The 23,854-nt window shown below is 44.4% G+C and overlaps 1 protein-coding gene across 2 annotated transcripts in view; it reads right to left on the bottom strand.

Moving 5' to 3' along the window:
• The window catches only part of NDP (norrin cystine knot growth factor NDP), a 278,003-nt gene that overhangs the window by 130,493 nt on the left and 123,656 nt on the right, over positions 1-23,854 (bottom strand). The window lies entirely within an intron of this gene.

Here is a 23,854-nt window from a genome sequence, read left to right as displayed (position 1 = left end):
TGTCTGTCATTGGCTGTGTGATGTAACTTCCGCCACCCCAGACCTTTTGGTGACTTGTGTCCTGGATACAAGGAGCAAAGTGTGCTTTGAATATCTAGGACATGTGCAACTCCTTAATCTCAACGGGGGTTGGGGTAGGGTGGGGAAGGGGCTGTGGGTGCAAAGGCCACACCCTCATCCAAGCTGGGCATACCTACGTGTTGAATGCCTTCCAGACATCTAACTATGCATTGACTGAAAGACCACTCATGGCTAGGAGTTTGCGGTTAGGCCCATACTTGGGCTCAGTGAATGAATATGCAACAATGGGCCTAAAATGGCTGGCCAGTACACGTGTTATTTTTACATTTCCACCTTCAGCTCAGAGATGGAAAACTGGAAGATAAATATTGGGAACACTCATGGCCGGATGATACAGCAGCTGCACAGTGCAGGTTACTTAGAACATACAGTGACAAATCACACTTCCATTTCCTCTCTGGGGTTGTCTTGATGTGCGGAGATAAGGCCCTAAGGTCATGCTTTCTTCTTTCTGCTCTTGTGATACAAAAGGTGCTAATTGGTTCCTAGCTTGGAGTTTATGTCTATTTTTTTTTTCTAAGGTATTACAGTGCTGTTAACTCTACACAGCTGGTTTCACAGCACATTCACAATTGTCCAGAGGGCGCATGCAGCTGTGCTTGCTTCAATAGCGGATTCCAAAGAGTTATTGCTCAGATTTATCTCGGTTCACTCCAAACATAAACACATGTCTCTTCATGCAGCCCTCATGAGGTGGCCTGGAGGGAGAAGGGGTAGAGCCAGCAATGGTCTTCATTATTTTAGACATATTAGGATATCTGCTTCCTAGCGTTGTTCCCTGTCGTGCCGACTTCTCATTGAGGACTGATCCATCTCATGTCAACATCTGCATACACAGAGTGTACAATCCTTCGGCGTTATTACTATATGTCCTTTTGGATCCTATGTGCACTGCAGGTGAAAAGGATAGGGAAAACTGTGATTTAGGGAATTGGGGGGCACAAAACAGAACGCTACGGAAGAAGCGGTGGGGGAGAGAATAAAAGAAACAACGTCAATCCAATGTTGATGCCACAAGTACAACATCAAGTGTCTGCAAGCTGCCCTCTTCAGAAGCTTTCAGCTATGACTCCCATCAGTCCTCATTGAGTATGCTGGCTAGGGCTGATGGGAGTTGTAGTCCAAAACATCTGCGGAGCTGCTGAAAAACACTGTTATTTTGAATCTTGTGGAAAAGCACATGTATAAAAAATCGGATTTCTCTGTTCTTTGGGCGTTAACACGATGTATGGCATATTATATTAGAATTTACTTTTCTTTCTATCCTAGGCGCCGTACCACTTCCAGTACATGTATTGTATTTTCTTTCACGGTGGCAGTAAAGTACTTGCTGCCATAGTGTGGCTTCTAATCTTTTCAACTTCATGCTTTCAGTAGGGCGAATAATATAGACTTATAGACCGAGGAGGAGTCGTTATCGCGGGATAATGAGATACACACCACGTTATGTCCTGAGGGGGAAAGGTCATTATCCCAAGCATAAATGGCTCCTCCCGACGTCTAAAAGGCTATTAAAACATAGTGGTAGTAGCAATACATGTTTTGGAGTTTTAGTGGTGAAGTAAACACGTTATTTTATTAGTGAGGAAAGCAAATAAATAACCTCAGTAAATTAAATGTGGTTTTACTTTGTTTTGTTTGAATAACAAGGTTGTCTTTATAAGTTAAATATTTTAATTTCAAACTTAATTAAACTCTAATGGGTTTAACATTAGCATGCATTATCAATCAATCAATACAACTTCATTTCAGCCAATGTACCATAAAAACGTTAATGTCAAAACATTTATAATATATCACTTAATAAATATACTCAATAAAATAAATAGATTATCCAGTGAAAACATATTCCCATGTTATAGCGTTCTCAGTGGTGTGTTAAATAGGATGTTGCAGAGAAAAAAAGGCCCTCCTCAGAAGGAAGTGTCTTATCAAAATAAACCTTGGTAGAAAATTGCTTTGTGATTTCCCTATCTGCTTCTGAAGTCGGCATGTTCAGAAAGTAGTCATTGCCAGTAATTGACTGTGGTCTGAACATTCTGATTGGTTTAGAGAAGGTCAATAACAATCTCCATGTGTTCATATCAGATTACCTTCCAGAGAAGCTTGTTGCTGTGACCCTTTGTGTTTCCAATTAAAAAATATTTTCCTAACAGAAGTAGGGAATCTTAGAAATGAAGAGTTGTCCGAGTATCTCTCAAATGTGCATGTAGTTGTGATGCAACCTTTATACAATCAAATAAAAACAAATTACTAATTAAGTAACTACTGTACTCTGATTTAAATTAATGTATATGACACACCCGACTTCTAATAAAAGTAAATCTTTTCTTGAGGCAAAAATGGGTGTCTGTGTGGTTTTGTTAAAAATCTTATGCCAATGTATAATAATGATAGACATATTTTATTTTGTAGGAAAGAATAGTGGAAACTTTGAACAAGGATTGAAGCTACCACATGGTGTGGCGCTAAAGTATTCCAATAATTGCTACTCTCAAGGTGTAATCACTGCATAACCACATTGTACATTTCATAACTAATGGTAGCCCCTGTCATTTGTATAAAGGTGATTTACCAGTATGGAAAAAATTAAAAAGAAGATGGTTTTGTGGTAACCTAAACAGGAAAGGTAATTATAACTTTTTTAGAGATACTTATTACATTGGAAATAATTATTGATAATGTAAGCACGTAATACTCTCCTTTTAATATACATTGTCTCCTGCAGATTTCTACAGAAAGGATTTATGTGTGAATCCAGAGTGTGAGGAAAGAAGATGAGCAAGTCTTACATTTAAAAAAAAAGGAAAGACGTACCTACCCATTAGAATACTCCTTTGAATCATATAGTGTATTTACATGTGGTTTGAAATGATTTACACTCCTGATGAAGGTTCTGTAACAAGGGTTATGAACTGAAACACTTTGGGTGCTTTGAATAATGATTTATATCAACAATATACCTTGAAATTAAATACACTGACCTGTTTAAAATTGACATGCAGTCGTTGACAGTAATGCAGTGCTTTAAATATAAATGCTACTGATGTGTTGCTGATGTAGTACTGTAATCCACAGAGGAGTTGAAAAATAAATTTTGTGTAGGGAGTAAAATGTGTAATTTATTTTTTTAGATTGATGTTATACAGTGAATTAAATTAACACGTTTTTTTGTGAAATTAGAATATATATATATCTATATAGATAGATATATATATATATGGCAGAATGAAGCTTTTCGAAAGAAAGGCAACTTGTGGAATGCACTCCAGGGAGCAGCTGCAAGGGGGAAATGTCCCTGCGGCAGTTAAGAGGAAAGAAAACACCTCTGTATTTCCTGGCAACACGATTTTCTTTATTGATGTTTATGCGTCAGGAAAAGGAACCATCTTAGCAAAAGAACGATGTGTTTCGCGGTATGCAAACCGCTTGAATCACGTGGGTGACAGGCAACACAGATGATGGACAGAAATTTAAACCTTGACAACTCTCTGATTGTCCATAGAGAGTGTCTACCTGCTAGTTTCCGCTGTTTTACGTGGTTGAACAGGCGGACATCTTTAAACAGTAAAATAGTGTATAATTCTCATGCGAAGGTGCAGACAGATTCCATTTACACGAAAAGTATACAAGACAATGAAAAAAAAAGGTTTAGAGTAGGTTCACAATGTCAAAAACAATACTGTAAAAACAATATTAATGCCGTTATATGTAAAGCAACTTTTGTAAAGGGCATTTGTTTATTTTAAACTGTCTTGTTGTATGTCTGATGTTTATTAGCCTTGCGTAAAAATGAGAAAAATAAGGTACTGCCCGTGGCTGCTTAATAAAGATAAAAAAAGGGCAGCCTGTACAAGGTGTATACTGCATATATAATCCCTGATTATTGAATGCTGTAACTACATATGTAGTACAGCAGGCATAGGTAAAGCTTAAAAAGCGAGCATGTGGGTAAAGTGACCTATTCAGTCGGGCTGTGCAAATACGCAAGAATAAGAATATAAAGATATGTTCAAAATGCATTATAGCAGCAAAAATGTGCATTTACGTAGCAGCAAAAGATATAAAGTGCGTAGAGCTCTCCGCCCATGCATGTCACTCAACTATAAATATAAGGCTCTGTAGTCGGATGTTAGTATATGGATTGTAGTATCCTCCTTGTTATACAATAAAGAGCATCTCTATTAATTTGTTTCTTTCTCAGAGTCTTCAGTGCATGCATGGGCTACTTGTTCTTAATACTGAGGGGAGGAAAAAGTTTCCTCTTATAAAGTGCAAAGTGCACGCAAATATCGCTTTGTTATAAAGTGCTGTGTGCATCAAATATCAATATTCATAAAAATGCTTATAAGTCATTTATATGATGTTGACCCATATTCATGCATCATTCTTTTTTTTGTATAAAGAAAAGGGTATTACAAATGCAGTTGAAATCCCTATATATTGCACCCATTGTGAATTATCACAAATCTTTACAGATAAGCAGATTAAAACAAGTCCAATAATCTCTGTGTTGAAAGGGCCACTTAAAATAAGTACCAAAACCTGTACAGCTACAAAGTTAAAACAATATTTAAAAACACTCAATCTGAGAGAGAAACAGCCCAAACCTAGATTATGTATGTCGACACCTATTAAATCAAAAATTATGAAGTGAAATATTCATACATAAAGTACACAAATGGAATTGAACATACCATAGCAAAAGGCATAACAGAAAATATATGTAACCCGATCTATAACTCGAAAAGGAATGTCAGCAATAAAACGCAACCAAGTCAGAGAAAAAGTCTATAGAGAACCTCATGTACCCAGGAAGGTGTATAGTTCCTCATCGAGGTTATGACCCATGGGTTTTTTTGTCTCGAGGTCTAGAATACATTTAGTTTCCAATTGTCTTAGTGTTAGTTCACGATTGCCCCCTCTAAGTGGTTTAGGCACTGTATGTATTCCAAAAAAGGAAAAGCCCTCTAGTTTACCACTGTGTTTGTTCTAAAAATGGAGGGCCATTGGGTAAGTCGGATCAGCATTCTTGATTGCCCTAATGCGCTGTAGCACCCTCCATTTCAGTTTTCCTTTGGTGCTTCCAACGTACCACTTGTTACATGGGCAGTTTAACACGTATACCACATATCCAGTTTCACAAGTAATCCTAGATGCAATCTTAATGTTCTCTCCCAAAATAGGATGTAAGTAGCAATTAGTGTTAACAGCATAGGTACATGCTTTGCATTTAGAACATTTTTGGAAGCCCGGTCTTTTGATGTTCATCCAACTGGCCCCTGATTGATCATAACGAGGACTGATGAAGCTGGATACAAGGGTATCTTTAAATGAAGACGATCTACGATATGTGATGTTTGCTTTGGATGCCAGTGTCTTGCCAAGATGTTTGTCTAACTTTAGAACATGCCAGTGTTTCTGTATTACCTGGCGAATAATCTGGGCACCATTACCGTAGGTCAAGATCAGACGTGTATCTGCATTGTCTGAAGTTTTAGCTTTGACAGCATTGGAAACCAGTAGCAGAGAGCGATCGATGTCCCTAGCTTTTAAGAACGCTCTTTCCAGTACTTTGATCGGATAGCCACGTTTTTTGAACCTGTGAGCCATCAAGGCACATTCGCTGTCAAAAGTGTTAATGTTAGAGCAGTTTCTACAAATGCAAATAAATTCCCCATAGGGGATGCTCCACTTCAGGGCTGTGGGATGGCTGCTCTTCGCATGCAGTGGACTATTAGAGCTGGTGGGCTTCCTATATAGGCTGCTAGTAAGTTCGCCATGGGCCACAGAGACTGCAATATCCATAAATACAATGTCCGTCTTACTGTGACTCTCAGTAAATTGTAGGTTAAGCTCATTGGTATTCAATACACTAACGAAGTCTAGCCATTCCTGATCGGTACCGCCCCAGATCACAAACAGATCGTCAATGTAGCGTATATTGAACACGAAAAAGACTGTAATCCAATCTATGGAGCAAGGGCACTCTGGCGTTAGTTGTGTAGAAAAACTTCATCACTTCTTATCAACTCCACACACAGGACACTGTGCAGCTAGGAAGTCCTTTATTCGTAAAAGTATTGTACAAGGAAGGCAGCAGCAGCGTTACACAAGAAAAGAACGTTGCGTTTCACCCTACACAGGCTTCGTCTGGTATATATATATATATATATATATATATATATATATATATATATATATATATATATAAACAGCCGTACGAAGTACGATGCCAGTGCACTCCTCCACCAACATATGGGACAAATCAGCAAAGAGACAGTTCTCGTGGCACAGCTGATTACTTTATTCAAGGATCCCTCAGCAGGGCATGGAAGCCACATAAAAAATGACGCGTTTCACAACAACCTGTTGCTTGCTCACATTCACAATATATATATATTCATTATAGATTTAATGAAATAAAGACTGTTGTGATAAATAAGTGATTCTAGTGCATATGAGAAATCGAAACCTGTGTTGACATATCTATGGTAGGACATATATAAGAGTGAATGTGTTGACAGATACCAATCTATCTGCATTCTTGTCTCTGCAATTGTGTTCAAACAAGGCTTTCCTGTTATAATTGCTTGCTCTTTTGGATGCCTTTTTGATTAGCATAGGAGGGAATCCTCTATTTTTCAATTTGTTTACACACATTTATGGCTTCCACTCTATATGCCTCATGGGTACTGCTGTTTTTTTGTAGATGAAAGAACTGGGCAAAAGCTAAGCTATCTTTGATATGCTTAGTGTGGTGGCTCCCATAGTGCAATACATCATTCTTATCTGTGATTTTTAAATAAGGTTTGACCAAGAGAAATCTATTATAGTGATAGATTGTAATGTCTAGAAATTGGATTTTCATAGAGTGGCTGAACCTCTAGTAGCGATTCTGATTGTTCACCAACTGTACAAATATTAACACCTCTTCCTCAGGTCCCTGCCTGATCAAAGCCCTTGTCCTTCACATACAGATTTCATTGTGATAGGGATCAATTGAGACTTGATCTTTAGTCATATTCTGGAGGTGAGCACTCAGGCTCATTTTGTGATGAAATGCATTTACAGCCATGCACATTTTGTCTTAAGATCGTGATCCTTCAAATGAGCAAGTAGTGCCCCTCCTCCCTTTTGGCTCGTCAGCCACAATTTGTGGGATACATCTCAGGAAGAAATTCTCAATTTGGATTTAAAGAAAAAACTATTGTTTGCTGTTGTATACCCCCTGTGACAAACAATGTTGATAATTGGGAGTTCGGAATGTTGTTCCTTCTTAATTAGAAGTCCCGCATTTATTGTTTCATTTTTACAGAAGATACAGATTGTTACCAGTGGTAATCATTACAATGATAGTAATGTGAAATTATCTTAAGAAGTGACCTTTAGGAACTAATCAGGTACTTCTTGGCTTTTATTAGAAGTGGGGTGTGTCATATACATTAATTTTAATCGGAGTCCAGTAGTGAGTCAATTTTTTTTTGTATTTTGATTTTATAGAGGCTGCAACGCAACTATAAGCACATTTGCGAGAGGTCATAAACCATCAAATGAACCTGTATTCTGTCTATCATGCACAAGAACATGTAATTTAGTGGATAGGATCCATATATACAGAAATATCTTCGGTGCTAGAAGATCACACTGAAGTACATCTATTGTTTTGCATATTATTCAGACCCCTGATGAATGTCCAGCCTTTACAGCAATTAGGACAGTTTCATGTAGGGTTGTGTGCAGAATACATAACATGTTTGTTATGTATGTGTGTGTCTTATAGAATACATGTTTACATGTTTCCAATTCATGCCTAGTTGCACATGTATTGTTGATTTGTGTTTTTTGTATGTTTTGCATGTAGGACAAGTTTAGCGTCTTATGAGTTTACTGTTCTATGTGATATTTAAGCTTTTTGTTGGTCACCTACCAAAAAGACTGATATTTTCGGACATATCACATCCCTTTGCTCCTAACCTCGTTGACAGGATTTATGTGAAATTTGGGGTTTCACCCCTGAACCTCCTCCTCAGCTGTCGGTGCCTCCCTCCCCACCCTAGCATACCCCTACCCCAATAAGCACACAAACACACAACCGACACTCAAACTATTACCTGTTCTCCAGTGACAGCTCTTCCTGGTCCTGGCGTGCCTGTCAGCCCCTGCAGGCCCTCGTGTGCAACAGGTGCATGACAGTTTGATTTAGAAAGAATACAGAGCGGTCTTTGTAATTTTGTCTTTTTTCTATTCAAATAGAAAAAGACATGTTCACTTAATACCAAATTTACAAGCTGTATCATTCTTTTATGTAATTGTTACAGAAAACCTTGTATCCATCACTATTCAGCATTAAAGCTTGTATTGTGATGCATATTCTTTATATTATTTCACTAATGTGTTCTAGCAGTAAAAAACGAACACATTTGTAAATTCATGCTTAAGGGCCCAACTCATGGAATACTTTGCAGGGAAAATAAGGAGACTATGCTGGCTATTTTCCATGCAAACCCCCTGCACCCCTTCGTCGATTCATGGAATCGACTTTGCAGGACTTTTACAGACCTTGCATGGACTCCGTCTTGGAAACAATAGAATCCATTTTTGTTGTCGGTAAGCACATTCAGATTCCAGCCCCTCCCAAATGATTCACATTGTGGAATGAACACTAACATGTGGGGAATGCACACAGGTGGGCATAGGGGGGATCATGTGGGTAGGGATGACTAGTGGAAGACACATTTAATGTATAAGCACATACATATTCAAGCAAAAAGAACCACTTGCTTTGCAGAAGTGTCACGTACAATACATTGCATGCTCATGATATACAGAACATCTGTATTTGACAGTAGGCTTCAATCCGTGCAGGCTGTGTATGAAATACAGAACAATGAGGCCCCTTCTCTTGCTTGACTACCACCTCCTAAACCCCAGGCAAGGCAGGGAACACGCACGTACATACACATACAAATATATCAAGGTACAACTTCCTACAATTAGACAAAAATGCGAGCAGTCAAATGGCAGTAGGGCTGTGACTGATAATGAATGTCATACCCATGGGAGCCAGGGCAGAGGTCCTGAGCTGCCAGAACATGGGGTGAGATATAGGACACCAACGCCCCTCAAGATAATAGACCTCACATTTGAATCACCAGACAGGAATAAAGATCATAAATACATCATGAATCAGATAGATCAGTGGGACATGCTGAAGCCCAAGGAAAACCCCTTTGGCGGGGTACCTGACAAAGGGGGCAAAAGAGAACAACTAGGTCCGTAATTTGTACCAGGGAGAGCAAAGGATAATGCCAACATGAATAAGAATGCTGCGGTGCCTGCGTATCTGGGATGAGAAAATAGTTGCCTTTATTGCAAGGACTAGGCTGACCTCTTGATGGCCAGGTGCACAACACGTGGTTAGACCAAAAGATAGGGTGGAGTAATCGAAAGCCTAACCAGAGTTCACAGAGATAGGAATGAACAGAGACCAATGTCCTGGGAACTGAAGGGTGTGTTGAGATGCACGCAGTAGTAGTCCACAGGCAGCAAAATATCTGCTGGTGCGCCATATATGTGACATGTCCCCATGGCAAATAACAACACTAGGCCAATGATGTGTGCCTGGTGTCTGTGGTGAACATGGCATCCCCCAAATGGCTTGCAATGCTGTGCTGATTGTAGATTTGTTTCGGGACACCACCCCCAGAAGGGTCTGAAGCACCAAGAGTGGACTGCCAGAATGGGTAGACATGACATGAATGGCTGAGTGAACGTGAACCCACACGGCAGGCAACACACATGCAGAAAATGCAAGCAATCACTCACTAGACTTCCATCACCATGTATCCAAACACCCATGCAGCCGGATGGTCCACCCTATTGACAACTCACCAATAAACACCCTACAGTGACAGCCTCCCTCACAACAAGCCCCCTGCAACCAGTTCCCCCTGAATGACATCCACAAACTGCAAGCATGAAACCACCAGCCTACCGTCACCATGTGTGCCCGAACCCATGAAGCCAGACCCGCTCACATAAGTAAAGAAAAACAAAAAATACACCCCACACAGTCCCAGACTCCCTGCCACCAAAAACACCACAACAAGTGCCACCTTGAGTGCCTTTGACTTATCTGCACAAGGTACCCACCTGTCTGGCATACACAGCATCCCACCTGAAACAACATTGTGAACTTGCAAAGACATGCATTGCATCAATGTAAAGACACTGGACAGTCGCGTCAACTCCCGTACAGAATAAAGATATTGGGGGTCATTACGAGGTTGGAGATAAGAAACAGTCCTTACCGGCATGGAGCAAATACTGTGTCCGTGTAGTAAAGAGCCCGCTAATAGTGGGCTATTGCGATTTCGCGTGCACAAGCTTAGCGGCTTGCCGGTAACGCAATTACCGGCATGCCGCTAAAGTCCAAAAAATGGCCCTTGCCAGCATCATGGAAAGAGCAGACAGCACAACCGCCGGCGTCCCCCTCTAAATAACGTGACCGCCATCAATAGATATGGCTTTAGCGGGCACCGCTATCAGTGGTGACTGCTAATAGCAGTGCCCGTTATAAAGCAGAACCTGAAGTAGCGTCATCGTACAGGAACAGGAAAGAGCATGGCAGCCATCTTGAAAAACACAATCCATTGCCATCCTCACCACACACGACCTGGAGCCTATTTCCGACTGCAGATATCAACCTTCACCACCAGCATCATGCCCAAAGCTGTAAAAAAAGGCGCATCCCGGTAGCGCAAAGAGTGCTTCAATGAGGACGAACTGACTATGCTGGCAGAGACACTAGCAGACAATGCAGAGGTTGTTTTTGTAAACAGCCTCAAGAGAGAGGGACAGATTAAGAAGAAAGAGATCTGGCAACTTGTTGCCCAAAAAGTCAGTGCCGTAGGGAACACGCCCCGCACAATCATGGATGTTCGCAAGCGATGGGATGATCTGCGCCTGAGAGTCAGGAACATTCTGTTTGCAAACCGGAGCCACGCCATGGATACTGGTGGTGGTCCTAGCTCACCCATCAAGCTAAGCCGGTGGGGGGAAATCTGGGCCAGCACTATTGGCATAGAGGCTATAGAAGGTGTGGGCGAGATGGAATGTGATGCCACCTCATCGGCGGATGGAGGTAAGTGTCCTAAGAAAACACTGTAATACAAAGTATGATGATAGTCCACCAATTTGTCCGTCCAAAGAGGCAATGCATGGCCCAACACATACACATTGACACATCCCTGCCTAGATGCCGTCCACAGCACAGACAAATGCACATGCATGCAGCATGGCAATGCCATACCTGACACACACCACACAAATATGAAAATGGCATAAGTCACACTGCACGCAGTCCACAACAGAAATGCATGTCACACAGCATACGCCAGCTCCAACATGAGTGACCCTGACGTATGCCTGCATGCTCGACCCATATAGCAAGCAACGTGATCATGAAAACTCCACTGCCTAATCCCCTCTAATGTGTAGAAGAGCAATAATACCAATGTATGCATGATGCTTGTCGAACCATCACTGATGCCATCCCGCTCTTGGTCCCCCACAGGCTCAGATCCTGACAGCGAGGCCCGGACTCACCCCCACAGGTAACAACTCCCCGGAAGAGGACCAGGGAAGAAGGCAACAGGCCTTCCACATCGAAAGGCCTAGCCAAGCCACGACAGGCACAGAAGGGGCAAACAGCACAGGATGCCACGGCATTGGTGCCGCTAAGGGCCATTGCTACAGTCCCCACAACACCTGTGTCACCTGCACAGGAGACAGTGGCCGCTGGGGCCCATTCAGCAGCGAACAGCTCTGTTGGGGAGGTGGCAGCTACGGCACCCCAGACAGAGGATGATGTGCAGGGCCAGGTGTGTGTTTCTGTGGAGGATGACTCCTCGGACTTCCCTGCAACACCCAGTCCCTCACCATCAACCCAGGTCACACCTTTGTACGCCTACCATGACACCACACCGGAGCAGTCTGGAGGTGAAGCAGTTCAAGGGAGCATGAGTTCCACAGAGGAGCCACATGGATTTGGGGATGTTACACATGCACCCTCCACCTCCACTGGTGTACAGGCAGGGGTGCAGCAGATAGAACATACAGTGCAGCGCCAGGAGGAGCTCACAGCCCTAGTGAGGCACTTTGTTTCAGACGGTGCCCAGGCAAGGCAGGAGGGGCGCAAAAACACTGCGTCCCTGAGGCAGGCCATTGAGGCAAGCACTACAAGAATATGCAAGGAGGTGTCTGCTCTGAGGCAGGTCCTCTCCCGCATAGCGGATTCCTTGGAGGCTGAGCGTCCGGCCCCCAGACTGGAGCAAGCGGCCAACCGTTCATCATCCAGCTCCACTCAAACCAACCCCCTTCGCAGGTCAGCACGCACCTTGTGGCGATCAGACATGCCGCCACCAAGTGCAGGAAGTGGACAAATGTAGAAGGGGCAGCCTAATTAAGGCAATAGATGCAGACACATGAATTTGCTTGGACACCATGTGTGGGGGAGTTGTGGGGGGAGAGGGAGGGGGCAGAGGGTGTGTGGGGGAGTTGTGGGGGATGGGGAGGAGAGGGTGTATGGGGAGTTGTGGGGGGAGGGGGAGCAGGGAGAGGTTGTGTGGGGGAGTTGTGGGGGGAGGGGAAGAGGGTCTGTGGGGGAATTGTGGGGGGAGGGGGGAGGTGTGTGGGGGGAGTTGTGGGGGGAGGCAGAGGGGGAGAGGGTGTGTCAGGCAGAGGGTTTGAGCACTTAATACTATTGGACAGTTTAATACACCCGTTGTGTTAAAAAAAAAATCTTGAGTGGACATTCCTTATTGAATATGTGTCATTTATTGCTATACAGTGCATAGTGTCCATGTACTCCCACACCCAGTGCCCTCTGTTCCACTTTCATGTCACCCTCTGCACCCATGTGTCTTAGAAATATTGTCCAATCACAGACTGGCACACAGCACGTCCCTCCTGTGCATCGGCACCGCGATGATGTGCACCCACATCTTCTTCTTCCCCTTCATCATCACCTGGTGGTTGCAGTTCAATGTCAGGGGGCAGGGGCATGTTCCGTTGGATACACATGTTGTGAAGCATGACACATGCCATGATGATCTTGGCCACCTTCTCATGCCTGTAGAGGAGTGCCCCACCCGACCGGTTAAGGCAGTGAAAACGTGCCTTCAACAGGCCAAAGGTCTGCTCAATGACCACATGGGTACGGGTATGGGAACAATTGTAGTACTCCTCATGTCTGTTCTGCGGGTTTCGGACAGGGGGTAGGAGCCACGGCTTCAAGGGATAGCCACTATCACCTGCATGTGAGAACAAAAAGTATGTGTTAGTCGATTCTTGATGGACAGCTGTACTCATCACACATGCCTGCAGATATTTGTTGGTCACATGCACATGTCCCTGGTTGTATGCACTCATTTTTAATTCCCTCAATGTGTGCTGTGCCATGCTCTTATGGTGTGGATTGCATGTTCAAGATGATACATGGTGCACACTGCCTTGATGTTGCTCATGCATAGTAGATGCATACCACTGTGTTTGTGATATATATGTGATGTGTAGTGTTCTGTTTGATTTTCTAAGTGGCAGCGTTGGCAGTAGTCGCTGCATTATTTGGCTTTCAGCACTGATTATTCACATGATGATATGCTGCAATTCTGTGGTGGTGGCCCTTTGACAAGCAGTGGATTCCCTTGGTGGTTTTCTTCAGTGCACTCACATGGATGCTTGTCCTGTGTAGTGATTTGCTGAAGACATTTAGATAGTGAATACTCACAGCATGTTGCTGGATTGTCTTATGGAGGGTGAGGTCTGATGATGGGTGGTGCACATGTTGTGGGATGTGGGGTGGTTTTAAGTTTGGCATGTTGTGATAGGTGTGCAGCTTAATTCATTGCTATGGAAATTGGTTGTCATGTTCTGTTTGGGATGCTTTGGGGCAGTGTTTTGGGATGTGGACATTGTGCTGTCACCACAACAATGACACCATGGTGGTGTGTGCATCTCTCCCCCATTTCACTGCCTTGTACATGTCATGCAACTTACCAAGCAGCCAGGCACGTTGTCCTGCATGTCGCTCCATGTAGCGTGGTAGCGTGGAGTTCCGCAGGACCATAGAGTCATGAGTTGATCAGGGAAATCGGGCACAACAATGTGTGATGGTCTTGCTGGCGTCACATACCATCTGCACATTGGTGGAGTGGTATAGCTTGCGATTGCGGTACACCTACTCCATAGCATGCGGGACCACAAACTCCACGTGGGTGCAGTCGAGGGCACCAATGCAATTTGGCATGCCTGCCAGTGCATGGAAGCCAACTTTTGTATCAAAGATCTCCTGGGTAGTCTGTGGTAGGGATATGTAGTCCTTTGTGTGCTTCTGGAGGGCATCCAGCACTTGGTTCAGCATGCGAGAAAATAAGGGTTGTGTTATGGCATGCATGTGCCCCGCTGTGTGCTGGTAGGTGCCTGTGGCCAGGAACTGGAGCACCGACACTACCTTCAGTAGAGGGGGGATGGCGGTGCGTATTTCTATGAGGCTGACAATGTTGTTGTGTATCATGTCCACAATGGTGGTGATGATGTCCCGGTCCAGACGGTACAGGGTGTGGATTTGCTCAGGGGTTAGGTTGAATGGACTGGCTCTGATGCGAGGGATTGAGGCCTGCCTGCGTGGTACCACTGGCTGCACTGGTGGGGCTTGCTGGGCCTGTCTCACCCACCTTCTCCTCCTGCGTCTCCTCTGTGGTGCCTGCTGTTGTTGTTGCTGGTGTAGCAATGCAAGCATGTCCTCCAGCCCAGTATTGCTACTAGTAGTGGAATCATTTTGGTGTGGGAAGGGGTGTGGTGTGTGGGTGTGCTCCTTTTGTGCTCGCCCAGACTCCATTCCCTCCACCTGTGCTGATTGTGTGCACCTTTGGCAGTTGGGAACACTGCACATTGCTGTTTATGGGTGGTTCGCAATGCCGGTATTGCCGGCATGCCGGTATCCCGTATTAGCACCTTCATGATGCTGCTATTTGCATGTTCACCTGACTTGTGATGTCCTCCTGTTAGTGGCATCCAGGTATTGCCGGCCTGAAGGGCCACGTGCACGCGCCCGTGCCGCTATTGGCGACAATGTTATTACCGGCGCCACTAATAGCGGGTTCTTGGGTTGGAATTGCCCATAGCGGTATGCTGTGCCGGTAATCCTTTACCGGCATTGTTTTTCCATTACCTCCAACTTCGTAATGTATTTATTTATTTATATTTATATAGCGCGCAGACAGCCCAGGGGCATTGTGGTGTTGTTACTTGCAGGAACTTAGTTACAGAGTAAAGACCCCCATAGCCATGGACCATCCAGTGTCAACGCCCGGAACTGCAAAAAACTAAGCGGCCTCAACTATCAACATACAGCAAAACTCACCAACATATGAATCACTGGCAGCAAAGCAAACAGATTACAAGCACAGCATGACATGCACCCTGGAAACAGGTGTCAATCCCCTCCACCCCCCAGGATGTGGCCATAAGTAGAGACATTGTTTGCAGGCATACAAGTCCTGCACACCCACTGTCAGGTGTCACGTGTGCTTTAGGCACACCTATGGATGCAGGGGAGGAAAAGGTCTCCAAGTGAGGAGGTGATGGTCTCAGGCGTGGATGTACAAGTGTGGTAGCTGATGGGAAGGATGACATAATAGAAGTGGAGTGCAGTCAGAGAGATCGATAGTGGAATCATGGTGCAAGGAGGAGACTGACTGGTGGGGGGATGAGGAGAGCCATGTAGGGCATTACAGTTGGTGAGGGCAGAGAGAAGGTGGGCAAGAGAGGAAGACAGACACAGCACATGTTGGGGGTGAGGAAGGATAGAAGTGCGTCATGGAGACCGGCAGACTGGAAAACAAAGGCCACCTGTGAAAGGTCAATCAGCAGCTTCACATCACAGAAATAGAAATGCAGAACCCACCATGCCATGTAAACCAAAAAGAGACCCATGTCTGCAAACCCATGCCAATATGTGCTTCCAACCAGAATCACACCAAAAGACTGAAAAAAAACACATATGGCATATTTGTCCAATTGTTGGCTATATGAAAATCTTGTATAACCTAACATTTCAAACAAATATGCCATATGAAACATTAAAGTGAAGAAGGGCAGCGTCTCCTGCACCCTTCTTCACTGTAATGTCGCAACCCCGACTCAATAAAGTATAAAACATCATTTATTTTTTTAAAGCAGGCCCTGCTGCTCCAGTTCCCATACAGGCAAGTGACGGGAACCGGCATCAGAAAGGGATGTTGGAGACGGCGGCATACAAGGAAGTGTGCTGCCCCCATATAAGCAGGGAGGTGGGGACAAGGGAAAAGTCTATAATGTTCAGGGGTGAGAAGACCGAAAGTTATTTTTGGAAAAATAACTTTCAGTCTTTTCTGTCTCGAAAATTTCAGCCACGGTCTTACAACCCCAATCCACAAGCACAACCCCATACCCTGCGCAGCCCCCCCTGTTGGACATCAATGTAAATGGACATGAGGACAATGCGCCGCTCTGCAATCACACTCCAACAGACCATACACCCTGGACATCACTGTCCCAGTAAGTGTGCATGAATCACAGGGCACACTGACAACAGCTACAGGGACAGCAGATGAACAGAAGGTGGGTAGAGTGGATGATGTACCACATACATGTGGACAAACTCACTTCTGCACTGACTTTTACTGTGACTCAAACATTACACCCCATGAAATCTGTGAGAATGCATGCAAATATCATAGAGACAACTACTACAGATATAACACGAGAGACTGTGCTCATACTTGTCTGCTGACAGAGCAGCCTTGATTTGATTCCCTCATCTCCTAACTGGAAACTGTACCTCCACATTTGTGAAAGGGGGGCCAGTTTCTGGCAGAGGGCATGGGGACAAGGGAGGAGAAAGGGCGCACGGCAGACCTCCCATGGAGTGCAGTCACAGGATGAATCGGGACCACTGCAACAACATACATGGTATGTCACCAGCTATAGTACCAAATCAGGCATACAGCATATATGGGGAAAAGGTCCATCAACCAATTATTACCTGCACAGGTCCATCTTGGATTGGAGAAATAAACAATACTTGCCTCCATCCTGGACAGAGGTATGAAAAAAATAAGATAAATGGGTCCAAAAAAATACAAATCAGACCACACCGGTCAAGTAAATAAAAAGTCAATTCTGGACTGGGGGTTAAAAAATGTCCGTTGTGGAGGTGGCAGCAGGAGGGTGCATGTCAATATCCACATGAGTGGACCACAAACAAAAATATGAAAAATTAAAATAAAAAATCCCTCCATCATTTTATGGGCATCACAGCAACAGTGGTTGAAGAGGCGTGGGTGTGCTGGGTACCCATCCAGAGATTGATCTGCAGGTGGTTGTGGTGGTGGATCCAATCTACGTAGTGCCAAGGCCTGGTCTTCATTGGCGAGGGCCAGCCGTGACACTGAATCATGCACCAGCATCCCCACGGCAGTGAGGTCATGATAGGCTTCCTCACAAATGGCTACAGTGTCTGTATACATGCTCAATTTGTGACCCAATCAAATTGCTGGGACAGTATCTTCCTCAAGGCATCCATCTCCTTATGGAGCTGTGTACTAGTGGCTGTTCATCATGCAGTGCAATCCTCAAGCTCTCCATGTCACGGTGAATCATTCTACGACATGCCAACATCTCACACATCAGTGCCTCTCTATGTGCCCTTGCATCTGCATGCAGGGGTTCCTTCATACACCTACGATCAGCCCTGCAGCAGGTCTGCAACCCTCCATTGGACATCAGTCCCAGATACTGACACCAACTCATGGGAGGGTGGCCTTGCAGCCTTAACCACCGTGGACTTGGGGCCTGCCACTGACTGGCCTTGTGAAGCCAGCTGCACTTCCGCAGAACCTATGGCCCCATCTGACCTGTCTGTTGGGGCACTCACCTTCTCCCTCAGCGAGCACTCCACGTTTAGTACTGCATCTGAATCAGAAGAATCTGTACCACCTCCTCTTCTTCCTCCTCCTCCTCCCCTGAATCTGCTGCTTCATCACCTGCACATGGACAGTGATTGACATTTGGAGTCATGTGTCTCCAGACAAACATGCACATGTGCATCAAAGGACCGTCACACACAAAGTGGCAGGACATACATGCATCGGACATAGTGACTTGGAGCACTGTGAGCTGTTAGCCACAGATACATGGCATTTGCTAACATGCAACACCACCCCATCCCATGTCCAGTCCATGTCGTTAGTGGATACATAGACATACTAGAGTGGCAGACACAATGATGCAACGGATAAGGCATGCCTGTCAGGCATCTAATGATGGTCACATACAGGGCTATCATGTGAGACAGGTATAATTGTTTGAAAATATATGAACACATCTGTAAATCGAACATGCACCTACATGACATGCAATGAGACAGGCACCAAAACTGTGGCAATTAACAAAACATGTGTATGTGGCATTGGCTGGCAAGACACGGAGGTGTGCCCTGTGGGTGATGTGTGCCTGTCAGTGGTGCACTTCATGGGGTATTGCAATTTTCACATGTGTTGGACATTCAAATCCTGCATGCAAGTACTGGCACGGCTATGTGGGCCAGCAGACAGTGATGTGAAAAGTCACACTGACATGTGTCACACATGTGGACCACACAGGTAAATCACTGAACGCAGGCCATTTGACAGAAGTGTACACGTTAGCAAACATGCATTTCCAAGGATAGCTGACAACAGCAGCCAGCTGTACAGCTACACAAATATGGGTAGGCCAACTATGATTGTCCACACATACGGTTCACATAAACACCACTCACCATGGGTCTCCACGCCTCCCACACCTTGAACCTGCTCAATGCTAATGAGTTTACTCATGGCATCTTCTATTATAGTCAGTTCCTCCTTTTCTCCTGGCAACTCCAGTGGAAAGTGCAGAGGCCAGGCTGGTACTGAGCTTCTAGTTGGTCCTCCACGTGAGATCATTCCACTGCTTCTGGACATGTACAGCATTGCACCTCTCCACACCTAAGGCATTGATGAGGTCAATGGCACACCGCCAATGCACCAATCGATGTGCGACTGTAAACATGCTCCCTGCATTCAGGAACATCTCACGATGATGTTCTTCATATAATCCACGAGGATCTGGAGCTCCTTTTCAGTGAAGCGCCTCTTCATCTGTTGACCCATCTCCTGTACCGTGTCTTGGGTTGGAGCCTCTTCTTTCTCTGCGGGGGCGTCCCCTCTTGGCCCTAGTAGCCCTAGGTGGTGCTGCTTCACCTGTCTATCTGCGACCGCGTCGACGTCCAGGTGCTGGTTCACCTGTGGGCTGAGACCCACCACGTCCTCCTGGGGCTGGGGCAGATGTGTCCTCACCATGTTCCGACCACGTCTACTCACTTTCCCTCTTGGGAGCTTTCCACTCATGCTTCAGATGTAAAGGAGAAATGGAAGGCATGCCAAGATATTGTTCTGGGCAATATATGGAAGGAACAGTCTATGTGATGTGCGATGTAGGTGTGTGGTTCAGCAAGACTCTAATGTACCGCAAAAGCCAAAATACGCATATGCAATCTGCAGAGACCCCCCTAAACTAAAAAATTGCATACGCAAGACCCAGAAAGCTTCCGAAAGGTGAAAAAAGCAGTATGTGATATGCAGGGGAAATTTGCGAGATAATGAATCTACTCAGGTAAAAAGCAAAAACAGCGAACAGGTCAGTGGCCCTTCTATGCTGCAAACAGCCACCAGAATAGTCTACCAATAGTCACAAGACAACCGGAGGGTAGCACAAATATGTCATACAATAGCACTGGGTGCACTGCATGAATAATGCAACAAAATAGCAGGTAAACACGGCTAAATCTTGACAAATACGGTAAATAAGGAGTTAACACGATCACAACATTGAATATTACGTTCAATAGTATACACACTGGGTAATATAGAGATTGAGGATTCAATGGTGTTGCCACAAATGGTTATGAAGAAATACTGCAATCAAATGAATTTATGAGATCTGCTTTCTTATGTCTTTTCTTATTTGTTGAATGTTTCTCTGTAATTGTGGGCGCCCTGTATATTTTAAATGGACCAAATGTATCACATCAATTCTTTATGTCAATACGTGACTTTATAATATGATTTCGACGTGCTGGAATCTATGCATTACATCTAAAAACATACATATTGTGCAAATGATTAAGTTAGAGTTTGTAATCCGGCTCTGAAGAAGGATAATGTTCTGAACTGAATTAGCCATAAAGGGTTTCTGTTTGCCTCAGATAGAGCACTAGCCGAATTGGTGAAGCTGAAACTTAAAAACTTGGATACTTGAAACTAAAGAATACATTGTGAAATAACAATAAACATTTCAAAAACAATAATGGAATGAAAATGTATATACAAATATACTGCAATTGTTGAACCCAAAGTGGGTATTAAGGGTGTGCGGCCCACACCGAAGACTTAATAGTCTTGGTCTCTTTTTACCAACACAGGGACAGTCACCAGTGGGACAGCTGGCACCTCAGGACAGTTCTGCCACTGTACCCCCCAATGTGTAACATCCAGACGGTGGGGGTATCTGCGCAGCGTACGCTCAGGCAGGCAGCAGCAGATAAGGAATGCTCACAGCCAATCCTCGAAGGGCCATTCAACATCGAGGATGCAAGTCAGGTGCGATAGTTCGGTCAAACAGCAGGAAGAACGGAGGAGACTCTGTGAAATGGTGTCCGTCAGAATGGAATTCAGAAGGCAGCTGATGGCAGAGAGGCAGCAGGCTAGGGAGGCAAAGATTGATAAGGCCAGGGCAGAGGTGGTGGAGAGACGGACTCTGAGGCAGGCTGTCATCCTGGAGGAGGCTTGCAGGAATGCAGAGGAGGAGAGGAAGATGTTGGGGAGGCTGCAAGCCATCCAGGAAAGAACAGAGGCCTGCCTCCCTGACGAGGATGAGGAATGTGACTCTGCCCATAAGGACGTGCTAAGAAACAATTGAGTTTGCTTCCTGTGTATATAATTATTTGTGTGGATTTTCTTTTTTGACTTTTATTCATTTTTGATACTTGGACATGCCCCCCTTCCACATAGTAGTTTTTTGTAATGTACATTTTTTTAATACATATTTAAGTTTATTGATCACACAGTTGTTGCTGCTACAGCTTCACATGTGTGTTTTTTAAGTCTGGCTATGCACATCATCCATCTCCTTGGCTCACACACTGTCAGACATCCTTTCACATCAGCCAGACACATGCCTGTTCAGCTAGCGTTAGTTGCATGGCTTTAACTGATATGGCCTCCTACCTGACTCCCTTTATTTATTGATTTTTACATGCTACTGTGACCCTGTCTTATCAGTGATATCTTGGTCTTATGTTCTCCTAGGTCATTCACCTACAGCACTTTTAGGCCACTGCAAAGGCACATGGCCACAGTGATACGTCGCATTGCTTTACATTGCTTTACAATGTCACATGTACATGGTGCATTCACAGTGTAGCTGGTGCTACATTCTGCTGTCCTGTTGCTGTGATACTGGTTGAGATGTACCAAGGTGTACTGTGATGAGCTACAGACATGGATTCTGCAGCAGTGTCCCCAATTGTTAAGGCTAGGGGTGGATTTGTGGCTGGTGGTCTTCATGTTGGAGGAAGGCCAGTGGAGTTGAGGTAAGTTGTTGGCCAACATTGAACTGGTAGGGTTGTAATGGGGCAGGGCACAAGTGTGCCCGGGAAGTGTGCGCAAGTGTTTGTTGTGTTTGCCTCACTTTCTCTCTAGATGAGAAGAAAGACGGACGCTCTGCATGGCTGTGCCTAATTGGGACCCTATCACTTTAAGGAATCCATCTTTAAAAGACCACCCCTCCTCGAAGAGGAGTGAAGTGTGTGCAAGTGTTTGGTGTGTTTGCCTCACTTGCTCTCTAGACGAGAAGAAAGACGGACGATCTGCGTGGCTGTGCCTAATTGGGATCCTATCCCTTTAAGGAATCCATCTTTAAAACCCCACCCCCTCCGTGAAGTGTACGCAAGTGTTTGGTGTGTTCCGTAGTGGACGACATCTGTCCACTACCTGTTCGAAGTCAACCTACACTTGCTGTGGACGGTGAGGAGGTAAGCCTGCATTGACTGCTTTCAACCAACTTTCATCACTTAGGAACTCTGAGAGATCTATATCGATTCTACAAGGTTGTAAAGCTTGCCATATTAATCATTTACATGTGGATGATACTACTTCAAGTAAACTGGAACTTTTGACTCTTTTCTGAGCAGCGGTAAGGGAGAGACTGCGCCCTTAGTTTTGGTTTCCGTAGCAAGCACAACATTCATCTCTCAAGATTGAAAGGACTTGACTGTTCAAGCGTACTATTCCTGTTGATTGAATTGTGTTCTGGAGAGTCTGTGGGCTATATGCCTTTGAGCTCCGATGAAATTGCTTAACAATCGTTGATTGTGCTAAAACAAGCATGTGCGAATATACGATACAGGAGAGTCTGTGGGCAGCTAGCCTTTGATCTCCTTGGCGGATGAACCATTGGATATGATGATCGAACCTTTGTTTTGATGATCGAATTATTGACTGGAGTGCCTGCAGGCTATTTGCCTTTGATCTCCAGTGAAAGTATTCATCAAGTGTCTTCTGTGTCTAACTGAACATTCGTACGGGAGAGTCTGCAGGCAATTGGCCTTTGATCTCCCTTCTCCTAACTAGTCTGAGGTGGAAAGGGTCATATTTGTATTGGTGATTCCTTTTCCTGATACTAACGCTTATGTTAGTTCTGAGTCCTTACGAACAACAAACTGTATCTAATTATAACTCTGCAAGCTAAAGCCATTCCTCTAAGCTAATAGGTAATTGCCATTTGCTGCTTAAACTTTAGGTTTTGTTTTTCCACATTGCCCATCACTGGGTCCATTCTTTTCCCTTGCTGATTTTTTAATTTGAGTCTTGAGCACCCGTGAAGGGTTTCAGTTGAATTGGTGGGACCATAATATTAAGAGTGTGCCCAATTATTTCATGGTGGTAAGTCTGAGAAGTGGCAAGTGTCTAATGGAGCTGGCTCCAGTGTCACAACCATTTTTAAAAACGCCTGTCAGACCAGGTCATTCAATTACTGCTGTGCCAAAGACACCATGCAATTCACAGCCTGCCTGAACTCCTTCCTAAGCTATTATTCTATCTAAAGTGGGGTTTATGAAATCTGAAGACATGACTGTTTCCTCTAATATGGGAGGTATCAAGGAGGATATAGCCCCAACATTCCTGCATTCCTAATCAGGCTATGCTCCAAAATGGCTCACATTTGTCAAATTCACACATTTTGAATGGACACTTACTACCAAATTGGGGGATTCTTTGTGATCCTTAACTAGTGCGGACCCCGAGGACCTTCTAAACTGTGGTGATAATAATTTCATTTTGGATGTGTCCATTTTAGCACAAGTGGTATTAACTGATTTGGGTACGCATGTCCAATTATCTCTAGGCCCATCAACTCCACGATCAATGTTACCTCTTGTGGTTGATGAGGTATGTCTATTCAATCATTTTAGTGCCCTGCCATGTGTTCTGAGGGAACTACATCCAATAAGTTGTCTAATTATTGGTCCTACACTGTTTCTCCTGTTAATCATCTTAATCAAGCTACATTGTCATTGCAAAATGAAAGCCCTATTCCTTATGAACGCTTGAATGAAACACAGAGATCTCCTCAATTTGGACAGGAT

Source organism: Ambystoma mexicanum, chromosome 7p, assembly GCF_040938575.1.
Source record: "Ambystoma mexicanum isolate Mex_15411 chromosome 7p, UKY_AmexF1_1, whole genome shotgun sequence".
NCBI classification, from domain to species: domain Eukaryota; kingdom Metazoa; phylum Chordata; class Amphibia; order Caudata; family Ambystomatidae; genus Ambystoma; species Ambystoma mexicanum.
The sequence above is the reverse complement of the archived record's forward strand: the minus strand, read 5'-3'. Positions and strand labels throughout refer to the sequence as shown.